The 22,756-nt window shown below is 47.4% G+C and overlaps 1 long non-coding RNA gene across 5 annotated transcripts in view; it reads right to left on the bottom strand.

The window, feature by feature from the left end:
- Positions 1–22,756, bottom strand: part of LOC113600950 (uncharacterized) — a 410,951-nt gene that overhangs the window by 275,755 nt on the left and 112,440 nt on the right. For all 5 annotated transcript variants that reach the window (XR_008295213.1, XR_003422065.2, XR_008295212.1 and 2 more), the window contains exon 2: positions 5,081–5,146. This is a non-coding gene — a long non-coding RNA (uncharacterized LOC113600950). The remainder of the gene's footprint in view (positions 1–5,080; positions 5,147–22,756) is intronic.

A 22,756-nucleotide genomic window follows, 5' to 3' on the forward strand; every position in this document is an offset into this window, starting at 1 on the left:
AAAGTGAAGCAGCATTAACGGTCAGAAATCCTTAGTCACCGAGCTCATCTATTTCTCTTCACTAGCGTCCGTCCCCTTCTGCACCCCTTTTTTCACCACAGACCCAATTCTTCAAAGAATTTCAGTTCCTGGGCACGTAGCAAGAGTTCAGTAAATATTTGATAATCTGCTTGAAAACCCTGGACATAGAAGGTGTGCAGAGGTTCTCATCACAGAATTTTAGACCCAGCAGGGAACTTGGAACTGACACAGAAGGTGCTCTTCGTTTTGTAGGTGGGGAAACCGAGGTAAAGAAAGGTGAAGGGATTCACCCATGTTCCTACCCAGCTGTTACTATTATTGAGTCCTCCTACTTTCAATCCAAATGGCATCGTGAGTATGAAAATGCTTCTTCTCTCATTCTGTTCAAGGTCCTCGTGTTTCAAGTTTCCAACTGACACACGATGCTGTTTTGCTATCACCTTGACTCTAGAAGTTTGGTTAAGGTTACCTTTTCATTTCAAAGACGGGAGATTTAAAAAGCTGGAAAATTAAAAACTAGAATTCCTTTGTTTGCCCAAGACAGTTCATTCGAGATTTCGCAAACCTGGCTGTGTGTCAGAACGATCACCTGGCTGGGTTTCAGAATCATCGTTTCTCTACGAAATCAATCTCTGGGCTTGGCAAGACTTGGGACTCTGCCTGTTCGTTGCTCATTTGGGGTTTGTTTGTTTCTGTTTGTTCGCTCTCCCAGAGCTTCTGCTACACATCAGGTTTGGAGACTGTAGATCTAATCAGCGTCCACTCCTCAATCACACGCACGCACGGATGGCGGAGAGTGCGTACTTTATGATATCTGAGGAGGAGGATGCTACGGGTGCCCTCCGAGAATCACAGCTAACGTCACCCATCAAAACACGAGTCAAAAATAGCCCATGATAATAACAACGTCGACTATAAATCCCACTCGCTAGATCACTGAAGGTAAGGAAGTTCGCTGTGGTCCCGGGTGCCCTGTCCCCTGGTGAGCACCCCCCAGATGCTGCCCTTCCTGGCACACAAACAGCCGGGGCTGCTGGTGCTGGAGTCTTGGATGGCGGCAGCAGCAGCCGCGGAATCACGAGGCGAGTGTAATTTAAAACCTGCGTATTTAATTAGACAAATTCTTGTCAACATATAGTTCCAGCACTTTATCTCTCTTTTGGCTCCGATTCCCTCTTACCGCCCCCTTTCCAAGTAATTCCATGAGTTCTGGGAATGTCCAGAACTGCACATGCCCAGGACTAGCACCAATTTATCCTGAGTAATCTGTCGAGCGGCAGCTCATGCTTTTCCACTGGTGTAGGTTACCAAGCAACCTCCCTGTCACCCAGGATAATGACCTGACTCTAATTCCAGGGGACACAACACAACGTGGGATCCTGGGTGCAGGAACACCACCGGTGTGGGACCCATGCCAACCTGTGGGTGAAGCCCAGCTGTGCAGTTGCCCGGGTCAACTTTTAGCCTTTGTCTGTAAAATGGGGACGGGCGAACAGCTCCCCAGATGGCTAGGATTTGAGATAATGTACCTAAAGCACGAGGCAGCTTTTGTTTAGCATCAGCCTGAGAACAGGAATGAAATGGCAGCAGGGAGTGAGGTGTGGGAGGGTCACTGTCAAAGGAACAGAGAGCAGATGATTCTGCAGCCCTCCAGGCCCCCTGCTCTCCCAAGTCCCTCTGGAGAAGTGCAGAGATGGCTGGCCCTATGCTTTTGTTGCCACAGTGGGACTGGGGAATTTGATGGGTCATTTCTGCAAAGCCTTGAGCATCCAGGAAGCTTAAAGCTGGCCATGGGAACTGGCCGCAACAAGACCTGGTGTCAGCCCCAGGCTCGGCATCAACAGCTCTCTAAGGCCATGGCCTTCACAGTTGCCTCGGCACTTAGTTTATAAGCTCTGTCCATGACTCGGGGCCAATGCAGCTGATCCTTTCTCAGCTCCAATGTGGCCACTTAACATGGGGTATTGCTCCCCCACTGAAAAGCACTGGTGGGGGGGGGGGGTGCAGAGGGAGAAGCCAGCCAATTGCATAAATTTGCTCTCAAATATTTCTGCCCAGGAAAGCCAAAAAGTCAAAAAGAGGTTCTGGCTCCTCGAGCACTCAAAGCTTTTGTATTTGAACAGGAGGAGAGGCTGATTTAGAGGATTTACGAATAAACTGGAAACCAGAGCAGGAGCTCCTAAGACAAGATTTACTGACAGTTTTCTGTGACCAGAGGCCTACCAACCTCCATTAATGTCTTCAGGATCCTCTTGGAGAAGAAGGGGCAGGGGGTGGTGGGGGGTGGTGGGCAGGGTTTCTCTCTGTGAGCCTGGTGATCATGAGATCTGGCCCGGCAGTTTAGGAAACTAGTCCTGGCTACCAAAAGGCAGGGGCCCCTCATCCAGGAGGTGGAGACAATTTCTCGCAGCCGTAGGAACCAGGAAGGACACAAGGAAATAGAGTCCCCCCTGGAGGCCGAGCAGACAGGAGGGCACCCCCGCGGCCCGGAATGAAACACCTGGTGAGGCTCCTTGAGGACTTTGTGCTCTTTTGCAAAAAGCTCTCCCCGGAAAGGATGCCTGGTTCACCTTTGTGAAAATGCGTGCTGTTAGAGCTACAAGGACTCAGATTCCAGGACCTGGACGTTTGTAAGCGTCCTTCACTCTTAATCCGTAGAGCAGTCAGGAGGAGGGAGGTTCCTCAGAGCAGAAGCGGCACCAGAATGGCAGCGCTGATGGAGGTGTCCCGGTCACGCACGCTGGCTGACGGCACAGTCCCCTCACAGAGTCGGAGCCTGCCAGGACACACGGGCTGCTCAGACCAGACCCGTAAGCCCAGCAGCCAGGGGCTTGGTTGGGCTTTCATTCGGGACTGTGTGGATGGTGTCTGAATAAGGCAGGAAGATCCCGGGCTCAGAGTCCAGAAGCCGTCCTGGGGGTTGGCTCCAGCTCCCCTGACTGATTTGCACCCAATCCTAAGAAAGTCCCAGACCTCCCTCTACAGTCTCTGCCTCTGTTAACTCTTGATTCATTTTGTAGATACCACGAGAAGCTTTCTGAGCTCCCAGTGACCTAGTCCAAACTGTGACCTGGACCACTCATATCAGAGCCATTAAAAATTCAGATTCCTGGGCCTGGGCAAGACCAACTGAAACCGAATTTCTGAGGAACTAAGAAGTCTGCATTTTAACAAAATCTGAGGTGATCCTCACGCATGATCAGGACTGAGAGTCACTGATTTGGATGGTGAGTCCAAACTGCTGAATATGGTTCCCGGGCCTTTACGCTCTGCCTTTTGAGTACCATTCCCAGCATCCTCTCTGCTTCTACACCACCGGCTGACATTCAGGTCCACATACCAAGGCCAGGTAGTGGGCTAATTAAATGAATCCACTGAATCCCCAGAGCACCTCTGCAAGCAAGTTCTATTATCATCCCCAGCTTACAGAGGGGGAGACTGAGGCTCACAGAGGCTCAGTAATGTGACCAAGATCCCACAGCAAGTATGATGCTGAGGTCAGAGTCATATTTCTACCTGTGGGACCGTAGAGTGCTCGCTTTTAACCACCACCAGTTTACTACATTCTGCATTCCCTCGACGTGCCCAAGCGCCCGTGCCTGTGTGCTCCAGCTCAGGTTGGCCCTGGCCTCACATGCCTCCCAAGACTCTTCTCCTCTGCGAATACATAGAACTTGAATGTTTCCCAAACCCCCCCAAGTTTCTGTGCGTTAGCTTCTCCCTCCTTCGTGCTCTGCCGTTCTTTTTTCATACCTCTACTTCACTGTCAGGACTGTACTATGATTATTTATGTTCCAGCCTCTTCTGAGACGCGGGACTTGTCAGGCACTTGCGCCATTCTGAATGATACTGCGACGGGGGGTACGCGTCATGGTACATTTGTCAAAACCCACAGCATGTACCACACCAAGAGGGAGCCCGAATGTAGACTGTGGACTTGGGTGATCAGGACGTGTCCATCTAGGTTCATCAGTTATAACAAATGCGCTACTCTGAGGAGGGGTATGGATGGAGGGGAAGCTGTGATAAGTGAGGTCAGGCGTACACAGAAACTGTACTTTCCACTCAGTTTTGCTGTGAACCTAAAACTGCTCTAAAAATAAAAGTCTACCTGTATTATTTTAAATTTCTAGGATGCCGTTATCCATCCCTGTAACCACACTGCCCGGCGTGAAGAAGAGGTTAAACAAAGGTACGCTGAAGGGAAGCCTGAATGGCAGGACAGCCCTTTCCCATGGGACTGAGAAAAACAAATCTGAGGAACTGCCTCAGCCGTGACAAGAGGCCAGGAAGAGACTACGAGAAGGTGGCAAGTAATGGGAATTTCGGAGGAAGTAGCGAAAGAAAGGAAGAGAGATCGGGCGCTGCGTCGCGGGTCCAGAGGAGAAGCTGAAGAATGGGGGCTGTGAGGGGGCAGAAGGCCACGGTGCTGAAAGGAAGAGCCAGAATGAAGAAAACAAGAAGGAAGGGCAACGGGATAGAGGCAAACCCAAATGTCCCAAGGTGCTTTGCATGCAAATGCTTTTGAGCCCCAACCACTCCAGAAGGCAAGCAGGGCCATTAGAAGGTTAAAAGAAGACCCACGCAGTCAGTCTCTGAGGGCAAGAAGGCAGATCCTAAGAGCGTCAGGGGACCGTTCATTGTCCAAACGCAATGCAAGGGAAAATATCAGCAAGTGGAATTATGCTGCAAGAACCTCGACTATAATGTCACGGGGAATGAGTCCAAGAGACGTTTTAATGACAACTCCAATGCCAGGGATCAAAGAGTATGACATAAGCTTTAAGAGCAGGGCAATTAACGATGTGTTTTGGAAGGAAAATCTGGAAGAAAAAAACGCGTACTACCAGCTGTGGTAATGCCGTTGAGTAGACCAAGGAGGAAAATAAACACATATAGTTAGAAATAAAATCGCTGCAAAAGAGACCTTGCACTTATAAATGTTGGCTAAACGAGAGGTCAGAGAGATCACTCTATCGTTCTACCAAAGCATGCCCGCAACTGAGACCAGATTTGGCATTCGACGCCCTTGGGTTGAAAACCCAGGTCTTCTACTTACCACCTCTGTGAACGTGGGTGACTTTCTCAAGCCATTGAGAGACTGTTTGAGACTCCGCTTCTTTATCTGTGAAAAGAAGATAGTAGTACCTACTTTATGAGGGTTGTTGCTAGGATTAAAGGGCCTAAAGTATACCTAGTGCTTCAGAACAGTGGCTTTACAAAGATTCTATAAATGATGGCAGTGGTAGGTGGGGTCACGGTTAGTACCATTCAGTTTCACGAAGATACCCTTTTCAGGTACCCATGCCCTGTTCCCCCAAGTAGATTTTACCCTCCAAAGGAGCCGTGCAAGTCTGTCAGATTAGCTCGACCGAAACAACGCCAGAATCTGGTCTCTTATTCTGAGGTGTCTGTGTGCAAGACATCGTGAAGAGCCCGATTAAGGTGCTCAAGCCAGGATTCCCATTCCATGGTCCCTTCCATTCCAGGGCCAGAAATGAAGCGGCGGACCTCCCTGTGGCCCAAGGCAGACTTGCGGGAGCGCCATGGGAGCATCACAACCAGTGGGCCCGGGGTTAGCGGAGGGCACAGTCATTCACGGCTAGCACCGTGGAAGGAGAGGCAATTTACCAGACAGTCCTGACAAAATGACTGAATGGATCCCAGAGACACTGAGCCCGGGTACATCCCTCATAAATCATAGTTGAAGGACAAGTGCAGATGACCATGGTTTGTACAAGTATGTCTGGTCTGGGACAAGGGGTCCAGAGGAAACAACCCGCTGCCCAGCCAGGGGAGAAGTAAACATGTGAAGAGAACAACTGCATTCTTTCAGAGTGAGAGAGAAGGATTGAGAAAGAAAGACAGACAGGAAGACACATGGAAGGAGAGACTGACCAACCGAAAGAGAGGGACTAACGGGCAGACTGGTCGACGGAGACGGAGACTGACAGAGACAGAACAGACTAGCCTGGCTGGCTTTCCCTTCCTGGGTCCCACGCGTGGTGGACGCATGGCTGCGGAGTTGGGGAACGGCTCCCCGAGAAGGTGGGGCAGGGGCTGGGCATGCCGCAGCGGGGAGACCAGATGTCAGGAGAGGGGGGCCCCAAGAGTCAGAGCTTTCCTTCAAACTTCCCAACAGTTTCTTGAACATAATTATAGAAGCAACGCAGACTCCAGCCCAGCATCTTTGTTTTCCTTGTGCCATGCTGTTCTCAGGGCATCTGAGTCCTCAGCAAGGAACTGTCACATTCATTTCATTCTATAAGAAGACAGAAAGCTTTGATGGCATTCTGCTAAGAAAGCTGGAATCAGGACACAGATCTCCCAAATAGGATGAGTATTTTTTTAGGGTAGTTGTTCAGCAGAGGCAGGACAGTGGCTGATGTCACCACCCCAGTGTGAACAGCGCGTAAGCAGCCCTGCTCTCTGCTCCTGCCTTGGCCACAAACTAGCTGTGATCTTGGACAACTGACTTGACCTATCTTGGAGATCTGTCTGTAAATTCACAAAACGAGGAGATTGAACTGGCTGTCTTTCAGGCTTGCTTGCGGTGCTGCTACCATTGTAGATTCTGTGGTCCCACAAACCCCTAGTTATTTATACATCAGGCTTTTTCGCAACACCTGAATAGTATTGCCAACTATGTCAATAATATTTTATTTATTATATTACTATGAAGTGAATAGGTTATTTATCTTGTCCCAGGACAACTTGTACTTGAATACAATTTCAACATGCATAGTAAATCTCTCCTCCTGTGAACTCCAAAAGCATTTAAATCTAGACACCTCTTGGTACTCACCACATTCTGCTTTAGGCTATGCTTATTCAGGAACATGCCTTATTGTCCATTACTAGATGTTAAGCTCCCCAAACGCTACCTGGAAACCCAGCTGCAAAGAGAAAGAACAGAGCTACCAAGGCCGCTTTCACCTTTGCAGGTCCAAGAGCATACGCGGCGCGTTCAGTGCGCGTTTGTGGAGCAAACATCTATTTGGAAAGGATGCAAAACTTAAAAGGAATTCATCAAATGAGCCTAATGAAATCCCATCCTTGGCTGCCCCCACCCCAACACAGCAGTGCGGCTAACCTAACACCTTTGCCTAGAACTAATAAACATTGACCAACTTGAACGCAATGGCCTCTAGCCTCAATGCTGCCGAAAAGTTTGGGAAGCCCACAGAATACGGACAAGAGATGTCGCTGCAGTGGGTCAGTGGGGAAAGACGCGGTGGGACGCTTTGAATTCCCAGTCATTGAACGTGTTTGCAAGATGCCTGAAGTTACACAAAAGCTAACGTTATAGGGACCTGACGGAACCAGATAGCGTCAGGTTGGCTGCCGAAGCATGTTTTCAGCCGAGAAGGTGAAAATGAGAGGAAAAACATAGGGGGAGGGGACACAGAACAAAACTGTCTAGGGTCTTCTTAAGGCAAAGGTCCCTCCAACCATAGTTTCTAATCATCCTGCAAGAAAGTTTAGATAGGGACCCAGTGGTTCTACTTCAACAAGATCTCCACCGTCCTTTTAACGTCCAGCAGGCTTCCTGACCCCGTGTCCTCTGCCTCTTGCCTAATTCCCAAGGAAAGCGCAGCCCTCCCCCGACTCACCAACCCAAGCTCTGGGTCCCTGTTAATAACCTGCTTCCAAACGGTGCCTCTGTGTCCTAACTACCACACCTCCCCTTCCCGCCTCCCCCACCTCTGCCCCACCTCCAGTCCTCACTCCCCTACCCAGCCTGGCCTGGGGACACTGGCCTCCCTTGTCACCCAGCAGGCCCCTGCACTTGCTGGGGTCAAAGGCCATCGGGGCACACTTCCTGTTTCTCCCCTTCCACTTCAGCAGCCCTCGGCCATGCTGTCTCACATTCCAGGCACCCTTTCCCTCCCTCTTTGCCTTCTTCTTCCATTACTAATGCCCATTCTAGAAACTTGCTCAGTCGGGACTATACTAGTGAGTGACTGAGGGTGTCCTGCACCACCCAAGTGCCCTCAAGTCTCGATCGTGTTATAGCTCAATTTCTGTTTGTGTTAGGTTGCTCGCTCTTTTACTTCCGTGTTCATTCACATTTACCGAGTTCACATTCTGGAGGAGGGAGGGAGGTTTACTCGACTGAGGCTGGACGCGGCTGTAAGGGTGGCCGGAGAGAGCCTTGAACCTGCCATTGCCGGACAGGATGCACTTAATCTCCAGCCTGCGGAGGGCACGCGGCTGAAGCGAGCCTCTTTCCCAGCAACTGCCCTCCAAGACAGGCGGCTCCACAGACTGCAAGGCTGCTCACTTCTGGCTGAAAAACTCCCGTGGCTGACTCTCTTGGAGGAGCAGGAAATGAGAAGCTGTTAACGAGTGGAACCGCTGCGAACCGTGCCAAGAATTCTATGCCACACGATCGCAGCATGCTCAAACAGGCTGAAGAGGCCGGTCTCACCAAAGAGTTAAACCAAGGCCGCATCGCCAGGCCGTTAATGCCTCCTGCTTTTCGAGCTGACAGGAACAGGACGTTCTAAAATGGCTACACCCTTGAACCACAACTCATCAATCACAGCGCGGAACATCGAGCTTGGGGCTCCGACCGGCTCCTGCAAACTCCCTCTCTCGCCTCTCTGCCAGGCTCCTGCTTTGTTACCAGCCTCCTCACTTGCTCTCCAGAAGCCAGAACCACTCTCGGGTCTCGTGTCCCGCATACCCGTGTGTCCCCCCCCCCCCCCCATTGGCCCGTGCGGCCCAGAGCGCCCACGAGCTCAGGGACGCCAGCGTGATCGCCCGGGTTGGCCACTGCTTATTCATCAGTCCTGCTAAGTGGCACGTGTTCGGGCTGCCACACAGGTCGCCTCAAAAACATCTGGCCGGCTGTGTACCTCCCCAGCGGCGTAGCAGTGGGCCCCTCTCTGCCCCTGTCTCCCTTCAGCCTCCGAGGAAAAGAAGTCCAGCCTCCTGCCTGGCATTTCTTCCTTAGCTGCGTGGAAATCAATTTGCACCAGCCTTGCTTTGGCTGCTCTAAGGCGCCCCTCCCTGCGGCCCACTCGGCTCCTCGATTAGCTCGTCCCCATGTGTGCAGCCACAGCCCTTTCCGTCCTGACCCTGTCCCTTTCCCCGGCCTGCCACCTCTTCTCCTCATTTACCTCTCCGGGGCTCCTCCCAGACCTCTGCGCACAAAGGTCCCGCCCCCTCTTTACCTTTTAAACGCGCTCTTTTGCCCACAGGTGCCTTCGGCCCCCCACTTCCCGCCCACGTGCAATCACCTGGCTTCTTGCTCACCTGGTGCCTTTCCCACCCTCTGGCCTTTCTTCCCGAGAGCTGCCTTCCGTCCAGGGACACATCCGCCCCACCCAGGCTTCTGGGTGGGCAAGTCTTCTAATCAGACAGTTTATATTTCAATAAGACGAACCCGGATTCCAAATTACCTCCCTGGCCGACGGTGAGCGCTCACCACGTGACTATCGCGGATCCACATTTTTCTCCAGCAGATACCCCCTCCTTTCCTCTGTCCCCGACCCTGAACCCCCCACCTTGCCTTCTTCAGTGAGGTCATATTTACCTTCCGAGTGAGAACCCAGCATTTTCAGGAAATTGCCAGGACTAATACGATCTGCTCTTTGCCATGTATTTTCTTTGATTCAGCCACTGCTGCTGGTGCCCACCCAATTCCCACCCTCACCCGCCCTGCTCACACGGTGATGAGGACAGCTAGCGTTTACTGAGCCATGCCTGTGTGTCAGGCACTGCTCCAAGCGCTTTGCATATAAAATTCCCCGGGTCTGCCCTCTGCATCTTATTTTAGCTTCTTTAAACTCTTAACTCACAGGAGGAAAGCCACCAAACTGGGCAGAGGGGAAGAACCTTAAAATAACCAACGGGAACAATGTAAACATCTCTAGATGTCCCAATTAGATGTTTTAGGATCTTTACTCCTTTAGATATAATTCCCACTCATTCAAGCTGGTACGTTCCTGGTTCTGAACATAGAAACTTGCTTTTAAATTAAGAAGTATTATTGCATTTTTTCAAGCTGCATATTTTGAGAGAGATCTCTGCATTTCCAATGGTAAATCTAGAGAACACAGATTTGGAATAAGTGATACGTATGTTTAAGTCATGTCTCTGCCCATCACTAGCTTTGTGATTCTGGGTATGTTTCTTCATGCTGCTGAACCTCAGTTTGCTCATTTATAAAATGAAAATAGTACAGACCTTGCAGATTTTTTTTTCCAATCATAATAAGTGATGTGTGCAAAGTACTTATCACTGTGCCCAGCACCTAGTAGATGCTATGCAAACATCCCCTCATGTTCTAAAAATACTTATACTGTCTCGGTGCAGTGGGTGGATATGAAAGGCACAGATTTCTTTGCAGTCATATCTTCTTTTCTTGGTGCAAGCTCTCTCCCAGAAACCAAGGGGGATCTCTCCACATGACATACGAAAAAGAAATCACCTTGTCACAGCACACCAGGGGCAGCTTTAATAAGAAGCTAACAAATGTTATATATCATGCCCCAGGCAAATTGTAGGTCTGAAGTCTTACCCTCTGTCCCTCTTCCCCAACATCCTTCAGTGAGTTTACCTTGGGATCTTTAATAGGATTTGTCTTCTGGGTTGCTCATCAGGTTCAATGTCTTTTTGACCCCAGACAATGCAAGAATGCTCCCTGGGCCCTTGAGAAAACCAGTTCTAAAGCAGTGATCCTCCAAATGGACGACTGGTGGTCCATCCAAATGGTGGACCAATGGTGGATTGGTCACCTCCAAATGGTGATTGATGGACGAAATCATCTGGGAGCTTGTTAGAAATGCAAATTCTCAGGCCCTATGCTAGACTCACTAAAGCAGAAAGTCCAGGGGCAGGGCCCAGCAAACTGTGTTTTAACACTCCCTCAGGGTGATGTTGATGAAGATACAAGTTTGAGAAGCAGTGGGTGAGATATTAACATGGAAATTTCCTCCTAACAGAATGAGTGGTGAAAGTTCCAGCAATATGGCAGCAGATTAAAGACCACAACCTGGCGAGATACACCTTTGGCTGCTTCCGCATGCAAGGTCACTCATCAGGGAAGGTGTCACCGTGCCTCATCACAGAGAAGCATCACCCCTGCTCCCCACCCCCTGCCAGCCTCACTAGCATCTCTCCCTGCTGCTCCAGTCTAGAAGAGACCAGCACAACTGCAAACAGCTGAGAGCCCAACCCAGGTGCACCTGCTATTGCTGAAACATACGGTTTGGTATCAACTCCCCCAAGGACCACCTGACTCATCCTGAGACTGGTGAAACACCTCCCACCTCCCTGCTTACTCTCATTCAGCATTGAGTGGAAGAGATAAATTTAAGGTGCTGTCCGTCATCACACTGGCCACCCACTCTCTTAGGGGGACCTGTATCTTCCACAGCCCCGGGAGCCTCATTGACCAGAGAGCAGTGCTACAATTCTTTCAAATCAGCACCAGACCTCAGAACTCTGACTGTGATTAACAGCCCAAAGGATGCATCTCTCGCTCCCTCATTCCTCCATAGAAAAATGTTCCTTATCAAGATTGGGGATGACCTTTCACCCAAAGTCCAACGGACTCTACTGTCAGTAGCCCATTGCTTTCCGCCTCAGACCTAAACTACTAAGGACCTCTTCTTCCTCTGACGTACATGTCCTGTCCCCCCCTGGCCCTCGACATCACTGCCCGCCATTTCACCTGATACTTCAGGTAGGAGAAAGTCACAGTCCAGGTTTAAAATTAGCCAGTAGCTATCCCAGCAGACCACAGGTTTCAGTGGAAATGAAGTTATAAGGCTGGCCTAAGACGACATGAGGAAATTGTTAGAATGACTCTGTTATCAGAGTTGTTTTTTTTTTTTAAGCAGGAAATTTAAAAACTAAAAATTATGGAATTGACAATACAACTGAAAGGGAGTCATGGCCACCTTCTATTCCCTAATTTCTTCATTTCCCACTAAGAATCTCTGCTGAGCCCTCTCTCCTCAGCTTTTGCTTCAGTTCCATGAGCCACCAGTATCCTTCCAATGAATTAATTAAGGGAGCCCAAGCAGGTTTCTCTCACCTGCAAAGGGCCTGATGGACGCCCCATTATCAGAGCTCCACTCGGCTCCCAGCTCCTCCTCAGACCTCCTCACAGAGCTCCTTCGTCCCTCGGTTGGATACCGCCTAGAATCCTTCACTCAACGTAGCTCCATATACTTATATGTGCACGACCATGTGGTGTCAGGAAAACCAGGCAGCATCAGAGGGACCTGCCTTTGAACCATCTGAACATTGCCTTTGCCGCTATTTAACTCTGTCACTGGGGGAAGTTATTAACTTACTCTCTGAACCCCAATGTTGTGGGGATAATATATCATTATAAAGAATAAGCAAACAGCAAACGTAAGGAGCTCAGTATACCCTCTGCCAACTACTGGGTACATACCCAGTGCTCCCAGCTTCCCTGTCCACTTGATATGTCCAGTTTGATTGTTCTTCTTGACTTATCCCTCGGTATCTAATCACTTAGTAGGCATCCTTTGTCTGTAACATCCTCTGCTGATGCTAGATCGTGATCCCAGCCGTTCCCTGTGGAACCTTTAGAATCTCCTTTAAACTACAGGAGCACTTTTAAGTTCTCTAATTACAGTATTATTGACTATAATTTTATTTGCTATGAGTTGTATTTGGAGCAAATGGCTCTAACTGTATTTTTAAAAGCTTTGTTTTGGTTGCTATTCTATTAATATGCAGCTCCAGAAAAGCTAAGAACTAGAAAAGAGAAAACTATAAGAAATCGGAAGCAGGATAAAATTCTATCCAAGTGTTTAATCACCCTTAGAGTCACGTTATTCTTAATGATGATCCAAATTTGCCTTGCTACAATTTATTCTTATTTTCTGTCACACTCTACATTTTGCATAAAATACTTGGAGATAGTCTTTGAGCCACTTTTAAGCTTTTACCTACGGCATTTTTGCACTTTTCTCATATCGGCTCACATTTATCAAAGGATAGCTACATACTAAGCATGAGGCTAAGCACTTCGCACAATTTTTTCCAGTAAATTCTTAGAATCATTCTGTGACTATCCCCTATATGTACTATGTAAACATTATCATTACGTCCACATTATGAATGAGAAAATGTTGAAGTTGGCCAGGGTCGCCCAGCAAGTTAACAGATGGTGCCACCATTTGTACCTGGGTGGCCTGGTGCCAGTATCCCTACTGCCTCAGAGATTCTAGTTCCTTAACTTTTGAGGATTTCATGATTTTCCTGGGCTTTCTCCCACTTCTCTTCATCCATCTTAACTATTCACTGCCACGTATGAGAACTATCCGGGTGCTACAAACGGGCAAAAGGTCTTCGTGTCCGAGGGGACCCTGTTCAAAGCACAGAAGCGCTCGTGGCGAGGCATTAAAAGAGTTTGACTTCGTGTAACTAAAGACTTGCCAGGGTTACTAGACAAAGATTGTGGCAGCAAAAACCCAAAGCTAAAGCTCATCACCGAAGAAACCACTGCTGGTAATTGAGAGTCACTCTGATCCGCTGAGTACCTGCAACATGCAAGGTGCCTTCTAACACCAGGTGTCCTGAAGCATGGTGCTTGCAGATGAAGGAATGGGAATTCAGAGAGATTAAATGACCTGCCCACAGCCGCACAGGGCAGATCTGGTATCTGTTCTATTTTGCTCTCTAGTTTAGCCCACTGCCTGTGCTGTTTCCTGTTCTCATCTCAGTAGCTGAAGGGTTCTGGCCATGTATTCTCCAGAACCCAATGCAAAGGATGGTCGTTGACAACGGTCCTTGTCCACCCCAGGGGGCTGGTGGGACTGTGGGGGTGCACAGTCTCTTCCTGTGGCAAAAGGAATTCGTTCGTGCCACATCGGCCCACCCACATATCAGCCTTGTAGCGTTTCCACACACTTATTTGGTGAGTAGAAACCATATGTTTAACACCTTATATTTATAGAAGGCTTTGCAGGTCATGGAGGCATTTTCAATAAGAAGCTCGGCTGAGGTTGGTAAGTTAGCAAAAGGCTTTTAATTCCTAATCTAGTACTCTTTTCCCATTTTGCTTTGCTATCTCTGGCAAAACATGTGCTGTCTGAAGAAAAACAGTCAAATAAAATGAAATTGTATTGCAGTGGGTATTAGTAGAAACAAATTAAGATTTAACTTCTCCTATACCACCTGGGATCCTTTTTAGTCTTTTTACACCATGGTGAGGGGACAATCTACAAAGTATTTACTTAGAGTTACGTCCCCAAATCCAATTTGTGAAAACACAACTGCCATTGTGCCCTGTACGGCTTCCATCAAATATTGGACATTGAAAAAGTATGTATCATGTGACTACAATGCACATGATCACCCTTCCATTTGTCTTTCGTCCCGTGGGAGACCATGCTGAAAGGCTCATGGTGTCAGCTTGCACGTCAGTCTCCATGAGTAGAAGCAAGTAGCTAACTAGCAGAGAAAAACAGAAACATTTTCAAGGGCTTACAAACATGGGATTCAAGTTTCTCTCCTGGGGGCCTTTGAAATCAAGGCCTCTCATCAAGCAGAAGAGAGTCATCAGCTTTCTCATTGGGGTCTATGGGCCGGGTCACGTGTTGGGTGTTCCTTCTGCTGAGATTGAGGAAAGAGCACTTCTTCAATGACATAAAAGGGAGTTTATCCATAGGAGGCATCCAAAATAGAAATGTTGCTGTAAAAGTAATTAGACTTGAGTTTAAAAGGATCAGTTTCTCATTAAGGGTTTCCCTCTAAGGCTTTTTACAAGCTTAAAGCTTGAATCTAATCTCCAGTGTCAGCTGTGGAAGGAAGGGAGGCACAGATGCATATTCACATACTAACAAGTATGTGCCCTGGTTTCGCTGATAAAGCACAATAATGATTTCACTGTACATAGATATAAATATATGCTCACCACCGCCATCTCCTCCCCACCCCTTCCACCACCCACTGGAGATGGAGACCCTGGAGATCAAAGGCAAACTTGGCACTCATAAAAGCTGGAAGAAAACTCTTTAACCATGATTAGAATTAGAATTGGTTATTCCCAGCAGCCCCAAATGTCAACGGAAACCCTTCCCTTTCCTCATTCCTTGTAATTCAATTCCCTCTCGGCTTGTAGTGGATATGTATCTGGTTCTGTTCCGGGTTCGAGAATACAAAGATAGATAAGACCCATTCCTGCCCCATAGGAATGCAGAGCTCAAGCAGGGTTTCTCAAAGTGTGTACCAATCAGCACCCACACGGACCTAAGGGTTCCTGCCAAACAGTAGGAGTCAAGTCTAGTTTTCAGATCATGTGCAGAACCACTGAGTTAGAACTTAATCAGAAGCTCTAAGCGTGGGCTCAGGAATCTTTATACAAGTCCCCCCCCCCACCCCCGGTGATTTCTATGTACACAAAAGTAACAGACACCCTAATTTCAAAGCATTTGTAAATAATTTGTGATTTTCTTCTGATAAGTCTTGAAATTCCAGGCCATAGGTCACAAACCCATCTCTTAAGAGAGCAGAGACAACCATCTCCACGCTCTGAGATCTTTGCGGGGTGCTGTGAAACTGGACTCCTCCGGCTGATTACGAGAGGCCTTCTAGAGCCTCCCTCTTCTCAGTAAGTCTCTACACCAGCCATCCTCCACAAGGCCCCCACCTTGTTCACCAGTGGGAAGCATTCTGGGTGAGCAAAGGTTGAACACGTGCTAGAGTCGGACCTGGGTTTGGATCTCAGCACTTTCACTTCCTGGTTGTGAAACCACAGGCAGAGTACCAGGCCTTTGGTGTCCTTGTCAGTAAAATGAAGAAGGCAACAGTATCTAGCTCTCAGGATGACCAGGATTGGATGAAACAATGCATCCAGGAAGCACACATACGGGTTGGCATACATTAAGCATCGAATAAATGTTGTTACTGTCGTTACCAAAGTCCCTGGTGGAACTCATTTGGGTTAATGACCCAGAGCTCAAAAAATCACCCCAAATTCACAACAGACTAGCTTTCTCCCTGAAAGAGACCTCAAAATCCATGACATGTAGACACACAACTCAGTGGACAATGATCTACTTCTAAACTGTGCCTTAGAGTCTGCAAATGATAAGATAGTATAATTTGTGGCTAATTTCCCTGATTAAGCCTTTGAGGGAAACCCTTAATGAGGAACTGATCCTTTTAAATTCAAGTCTAATTACTTTTACAGCACCATTTCTATGTTGGACGCTTCCCATGAATAAAGCCCATTTTGTGCCATAGATGAAGTGCTCACATGTAAGTGAGAGGAAAATGATATAACTTCTTTTTTTAATTTCTTTTAAGTTTTTTTTTAAATGGTTACTTGTTTATTTTGAGAGAGAGAGAGAGAGAGCGAGCACAAGCAGGGGAAGGGCAGAGAGAAGGAGAGAGAGAATCCCAAGCAGGCTCCACACTGTCAGCGTAAAGCCCAATGTGGGGGCTTGAACTCATGAACCGTGAGATCATGACCTGAGCCAAAATCAAGAGTCAGACACTTAACCGACTGCACCACCCAGGCACCCCAATGACATAACTTCTAAACTATGCCTTAGAGTCTGCAAATTAGGATAGTATAATAACTTAGGGAGGGTGAAAAGTGGGTCATATATAAAATGAACATTTTTTCAAACTGAATTTACAAAATACACAGGTGTACCACACCTAAAGCAAGCCAGATGTATAAAAATCTAGATTTATTATGCATGCCTTTATCCAAAGATAGACAGCTCCCTAAAATATTTAATGTATCATTTTGTTTAAAAAAAAATCTTTATCCAAACACAAAATCTCAGGAGGGCATCTATTCCATCTATTCCATAGTCCAAATAGGGTTACAAGGTTTGGCAAATTAAAATAGACCCAGTTAGGGGCGCCTGGGTGGCTCAGTTGGTTAAGCCGCCGACTTCGGCTCAGGTCATGATCTCAAGGTCCGTGAGTTCAAGCCCCGCGTTGGGCTCTGTGCTGACAGCTCAGAGCCTGGAGCCTGTTTCAGATTCTGTGTCTCCCTCTCTCTGACCCTCCCCCGTTCATGCTCTGTCTCTCTCTGTCTCAAAAATAAATAAACGTTAAAAAAAAAAAATTTTAAATAGACCCAGTTAAATTTGAATTTCAGATCAATAAGAAATAATTTGTCAGTATAAATATATCCCATGCAATATTTGGCAACCCTAACTACAGAGCATGACTGTTTTTCACAGAAGTTCATGACTTTCATCCAATGTCAAAGTACGTTTTATGTTAGGAGGAAGAAAAACTGATTAGAAATGAACTTATGGGGTGGCACCTGGGTGGCTCAGTCAGTTAAGCATCCAACTTCGGCTCAGGTCATGATCTCGCAGTTTGTGAGTTCGAGCCCCGCGTAGGGCTCTGTGCTGACAGCTCAGAGCCTGGAGCCTGCTTCAGATTCTGTGTCTCCCTCGCTCTCTGCCCCTCCCACACTCATGCTCTGTCTCTCTGTCTCTCAAAAATAAATACACGTTAAAAATTAATTAATTAATTAATTAATTAAAGAAATGAACTTGTCAGGGTGCCTGGGTGGCCCAGTCAGTTAAGCGTTGGACTCTTGATTTCGGCTCAGGTCATGATCTCACAGTTCCTAAGTTCAAGCCCCACAATGGACTCTGCACAGAGAGCTTGGGATTCTCTCTCTCCCTTCCCCCACTTGTGCTCTCTCTCCAGTAAATAAACATTAAAAAAAAAACAACAAATGAGCTTGTCACTGGTCAGGTGAATGAATGAAGTTTTAAGTTCTATGAGAAATGAATAAAATCAGACCAATCGCAGGGACCAAATGAAACCTGAGCTTTTCTTCAAATGTTAGAATGTCCCTACAGGCCTGGAGAAATTCCTGCTGTAATCTGTATGTTATAAAATGCTATGCTAGTACTGGAGAAGTCAATGGAGGAAAAGTTAACTTAGGGGAAATGAATTAGTGAGATCAGGAGCCAAGGTTCACCCTGTAATCTGGGCTCAAGGTTCAAGCGTGCTCTTTCCTCATGAAGAGACGCTGACCCCGAGCTTCTTGCTGCGATTGTATGATAACCACACCCCCCCCCACACATTTTCATTCCTTTCTTTCATTTCCTCTCACATGAGAACAGGTAAACTGCCTTTTCTTTGATTTATAATAAAAGAAAAAAAAATCTCATTCTGGAACTGCCAAATAGTTTCCATGGTGAAAAGTTGTGGTTCTTTGACATTTTTTAGACTTCAGTAAGCTTTGCGAAACAGTAGGATGGGAAGTGAAAATGAAAAAAAAAAATATCCCAGGACCCTTCGTGAGGCTTTATATTTTTAAAAAAGCTTCTGCCATGGATGTTAAAGGCTGGTGCATTTTTCATTCTGCCCCAACTGGTAGGCCATAATAATTAAGAAATGATTCCACTGGAAATGGAAGTTCTGCAGTGGTCAAAAGGAACGGAGATCAGGCGATAGCAGAAAGAACAGTAAACTCGGAATCCGAACGCCTGGCTTGCGTCCCCGTCTCAAGCCGTGCACGGGTCAGTTTCTCTCTCTGGACCTCCGTGTCCTCCTCGGGAAAAAAGTTTCCTAAGTACTTTTTGTAATTTGAAAGTCTATGACTCTCAGTCTAGTAATTTGAATTTAGATCTTTTCTCTCTCACCGACTGCAATATTTTGAGAAAATGTCTCGCTTCCCTGTTTCTGGAAGCCCACTCACTTCCCTCAGCCCATTCCGAGGATGCACCCAGGTGATCTTTAGAGGCCACTTTGGAAATAGCAGCACAAGGGACTATTAGCAACATGTACAAAGACAGAAGATGGCCTTCGACGTCAAGTAAGGAACAGTAACACTTGTCATAATAAGGAAGAAGCACATCAGAGAGCTGTTGTTAGAACTCAGGCTTGAGCCATTGAAAACCGCTCGAGGTTGAAAACCCAGAGTTGGCAAACGATCAGAAAACAAGGCCTATGAGAACCTGTGGGGGAAAACGAATTGACCAGTAGGACAGGAAAGACGTGATGGCCGCCTTCTCAACTCATGGGGCCGCTGTGGCTCCGCCACCACCCTAGCCCTCACTCCCAGCTCAGAAACTAAGGCCAGCCAATCTGAGACCACCTCTAGGTGCCCAGCTCCAGGTGGATGAAGGGTGAGGGCCAATGCTTGGCTCGGGAAGCCCTCCCCCGCTGCACTAGGGACGACTTCCCCTCTGTAATAATCTGAGGGACTGAAGATAGTTAAGAACATAAAACAAATAAAGGGTGCTTTTTTTCCCCCTTTCTCAAATTCCTGAACAAAAAGAAGTGCTAGCCCTCATAAACTATGTGTCCTTTGCGGTATTTCATCAAGGGTCATTATGAGTTGCCTGATTCACACTGGGTGTCAAATCAGTTGAAGGACAACCTCTAACCCTGATTTCATCATTCCGCCTCCCCTCCTTCTATCCTCCTGAATCTTTCTCACAGCAACTGAGAAGAAAGGTAAGATATTCCTCCTTTTAGGAAAATTTGACAGCAGTAGAATAAGAAAAAAGGAAGAAAGAGAGAGAGAGAAAGCGAGAAAGAAAGAAAGAAAGAGGAAGGAAGGAAGGAGAGAAAGAAAGAAAGAAAGAAAGGGAAAGAACAGAGGGAGAGAGGAAGGAAAAAAATGAAAAGGGAAAAAGACTGACAAGCTGGGGCTTTTTAGGGTGATTCTGGAAGGTATCCCTGTACTATAAATAATTTCTGTTCATAAGGAACAGAGACATAAGGCAAAGTAGTAGTGTGGTCTCTTTTAGAAAGATTTCCATCCAATATGACTGAGAGAGAATTCCAGTTTCTGTGCTTAAAGAGATAAGCAGCAGCTATTTGACAGTGCTTGTCTGGGACGACCATCGTGGAGCACGCGTGTCCTGGCTAAGTGGATGGTGACAGAACTCTTGTTCCCCTCCACGTGCCTCACAGATGCGATGTGCCGAATCTACGATCATGTAATTTTGTCCTTCTGTCTATTATTCTTTATTGGCTTTATGAGAAGCAACAGACACTGACCAGTATTTCTGAATTCTCAAGGCTCACCTCAGAGAAGGGCTAAAGGAAAAGCAGGTCATGGGAGATGCCAGCCAAGGGGAAGGGTTTCTGGGGGAACCCAGAATAGAGGCACATTTCTCTCTCCTCCCACTAAAAAAAATGTACATATGTCTCCATCCTCCTGGCTCAGCTCAGCAGAGCTCTTACCCCTTTTTGGAAGACTTTTCTCCCAAGGAGTCCTTCAAGCTTTTATGCAGCCTACAATCTTTGAAAGATTTGAGTCAGTTTCATGATTATTTTTCATTTTTAATGTCTGGACAAGATGCTGGTCATGTTCCTTCATCGAGCCGAGCTTATGGTTTTGACTTCCATTGTCATTTTTTGAGAAGTAAATCTTTGCAGGGGAAACATCACAAAAAAATCTCTTGATCACTTTAAAAAGTGAACAAAACCCCTCTGATAATGTTTTTTTTTTGTTTTTTTGTCCCTAGGTAAGGAGACCTCTTGTGCTTTAGGAATAGTTTCATCTTTTCATGAACACAACGGTACTCAGTCACAGAGAAGTTTACCCACCTCCCGTCCTCATGGTCAATGCTATGTTACAAGTGACACAAGGCTAGTGTGACAACCCTTGCTTAAGAAATGGAAGAGGACGCAGCTGATGAGGCACGTGTCCATGGGTTCCAAAGCCGCTCAAAAAGACAGATACGTATTGCAATGTTAAAAAAGAATCCACTCTCCTTCTCTCTGGCTGCTGGCCCATTTGGTTCGGGCTGTAGATTCCCAGCTGTCCGGCAGCTGTCATTCTGCTTGCTTATAAAGTCAGCAGCTTTTAAGCAAGGTTCCACCGTGGCAGAGCCTCCTATGAGGCCACTCTGGAGGCCCCTCAGGAGCAGGAGCTGTGCATTCACTTCGTGCCACGCGGAGAGACGGCTGCGGGAGCACAGAAGCAACAGGAAGTCTGCTGTGCTGTGGGCCATGGCAAAACAAGTCCTGATCACTCTGCACATAGATTAAAGTAGGCCTTGGGACCTCCCCCCCCAGGCAGAAATGAGAATCTCAAGCCCCGGCTCTGTCCGGCATTTGATTTGCGGTCCTGGATTGTACCTGCTTGTGATACCACTAATTCTCACTAGCTTGTCACTCTGAGAGAAATAGAAGTCGCGGTGGGCTACCTGAGGACCAGGTCCTTTATATGTCCGGGATTGTGTTTTGTGGTTTGTTAGTGCAAAGTTCCCAGGGCAGGTAAATGTGAGGGAAAGATCGAGGAGCTACGGGAAAGAAGACAGGCTCCAGAATGAGCCCGGGAGTGTCTGGAATCCCCACTCGGAGGCTACTAGCAATGTAACCTTGAATTAGGTGGTTCACCTTCACATGTTCCCGTTCTCATGAGGGTAGAAAAAGAACACACACAAGGCAGTGGTCCTCAGTGTGGGGTCTCTGGACCAGCAGCAGCAGCCTCACCTGGGAACTTGTTGGAAATGCACATTCTTGGGCCCCACCACAGAATTATTGAATCAGAAACTCCAGGGATGCAGCCCAGCGTCTATGTTTTAACAGGCCCTCCAGGCAATTCGGATGCGGCTGGGAACCACCAATTTAAGGTCTCTAGCAAGGGTTTATCCTTGTAGAAATTCCGAATTTCTGAGGAAGTACTGATTTGGAGCCTAAAATACATAAACTACGCATATTGCTAAAGCTCGATAGAATCTCCACTCTCAGGAGTAGAATTTCTCTGGCTACACATCCCTCCTTGTCAGTCTGCCCTTGGGACAAATTAGCTAAGGCACAAGTCTGAGTGATCAGTAAGCATCTGTCAGTGGAGACGGAAGTGACCTAAAGCAGCAGCATTTCAGACCCTGCCTCTCTCCCTCTCCCAACCCACCCCCACCCAACAATTCTCTGCGCCAAGTGCCGGGAGCCCCGGGGAAGCACGGGGAATATGGCCTGCTTCTCTGATGCAGCAAACGTGAGAATTCCAAGGTTCTGTGGGAAGCTGTGCGTCCACCTAGCTTTCTCCCTCGGCCGTGGAAGCCCGAAAGACCCTCACCCGAAAGGTGAGCCCGCCAACGCTTGCCATTTTTTGTTAGTTTTCTCTGTGGCTGGTTTTAACTACATGTTGCCCAAGAATCCTTTTCATCCCTTGATGAAAACGATACCCACGTTGCTGTCATGGATGCCTGAAGTCCAGAGAATGTGACATGACAAATCTGTGACTCCACTATATCACTCTCCGGGCTTCAGACTCATCCCATCATTTCTGGGAGATGATGGATCACTGGCCGTGAGTGGAAGGCTTCCTGACAGTGTGAAGAGTGTCTGTCTTGAAGAAAAGATTATTGGCTTCTCCAGACAAGGGGTATTCAGGATTTATTTTTTAAGGAGAAAAAAATGGTCTGCTTTGGAGATGACAGAGGTGAAACATCTCATGTGGCAAATATGAAAAAGTCAAGTGCCAGGCAGGAAGGAAGATGTTGCTCATCGTAGGCCCCGGCTATAAATATCAAATCCAGATGTGGCCTGGAACCATGAGCCAGGAATCTTCACCAAATAATAAGAGTCAGCAAACAACCCGTTTCATATGAATTGAATAAATAAACATCAACTATCCATTCATTAAACAAATATTTGTTGAGCACATGCTACATCTTCGGCCTGTGCTGTGCCCTGGGGACACGAGGGGAACTGGAGAGACACAGTAGACGAGCAATGACAAGGGAAATGAGGGGGTCTGTGTCCAGGGGGAGCTTCCCAGAGGAAGCAGGCCGAAGCT

Source organism: Acinonyx jubatus, chromosome A1, assembly GCF_027475565.1.
Source record: "Acinonyx jubatus isolate Ajub_Pintada_27869175 chromosome A1, VMU_Ajub_asm_v1.0, whole genome shotgun sequence".
NCBI classification, from domain to species: Eukaryota; Metazoa; Chordata; class Mammalia; order Carnivora; family Felidae; genus Acinonyx; species Acinonyx jubatus.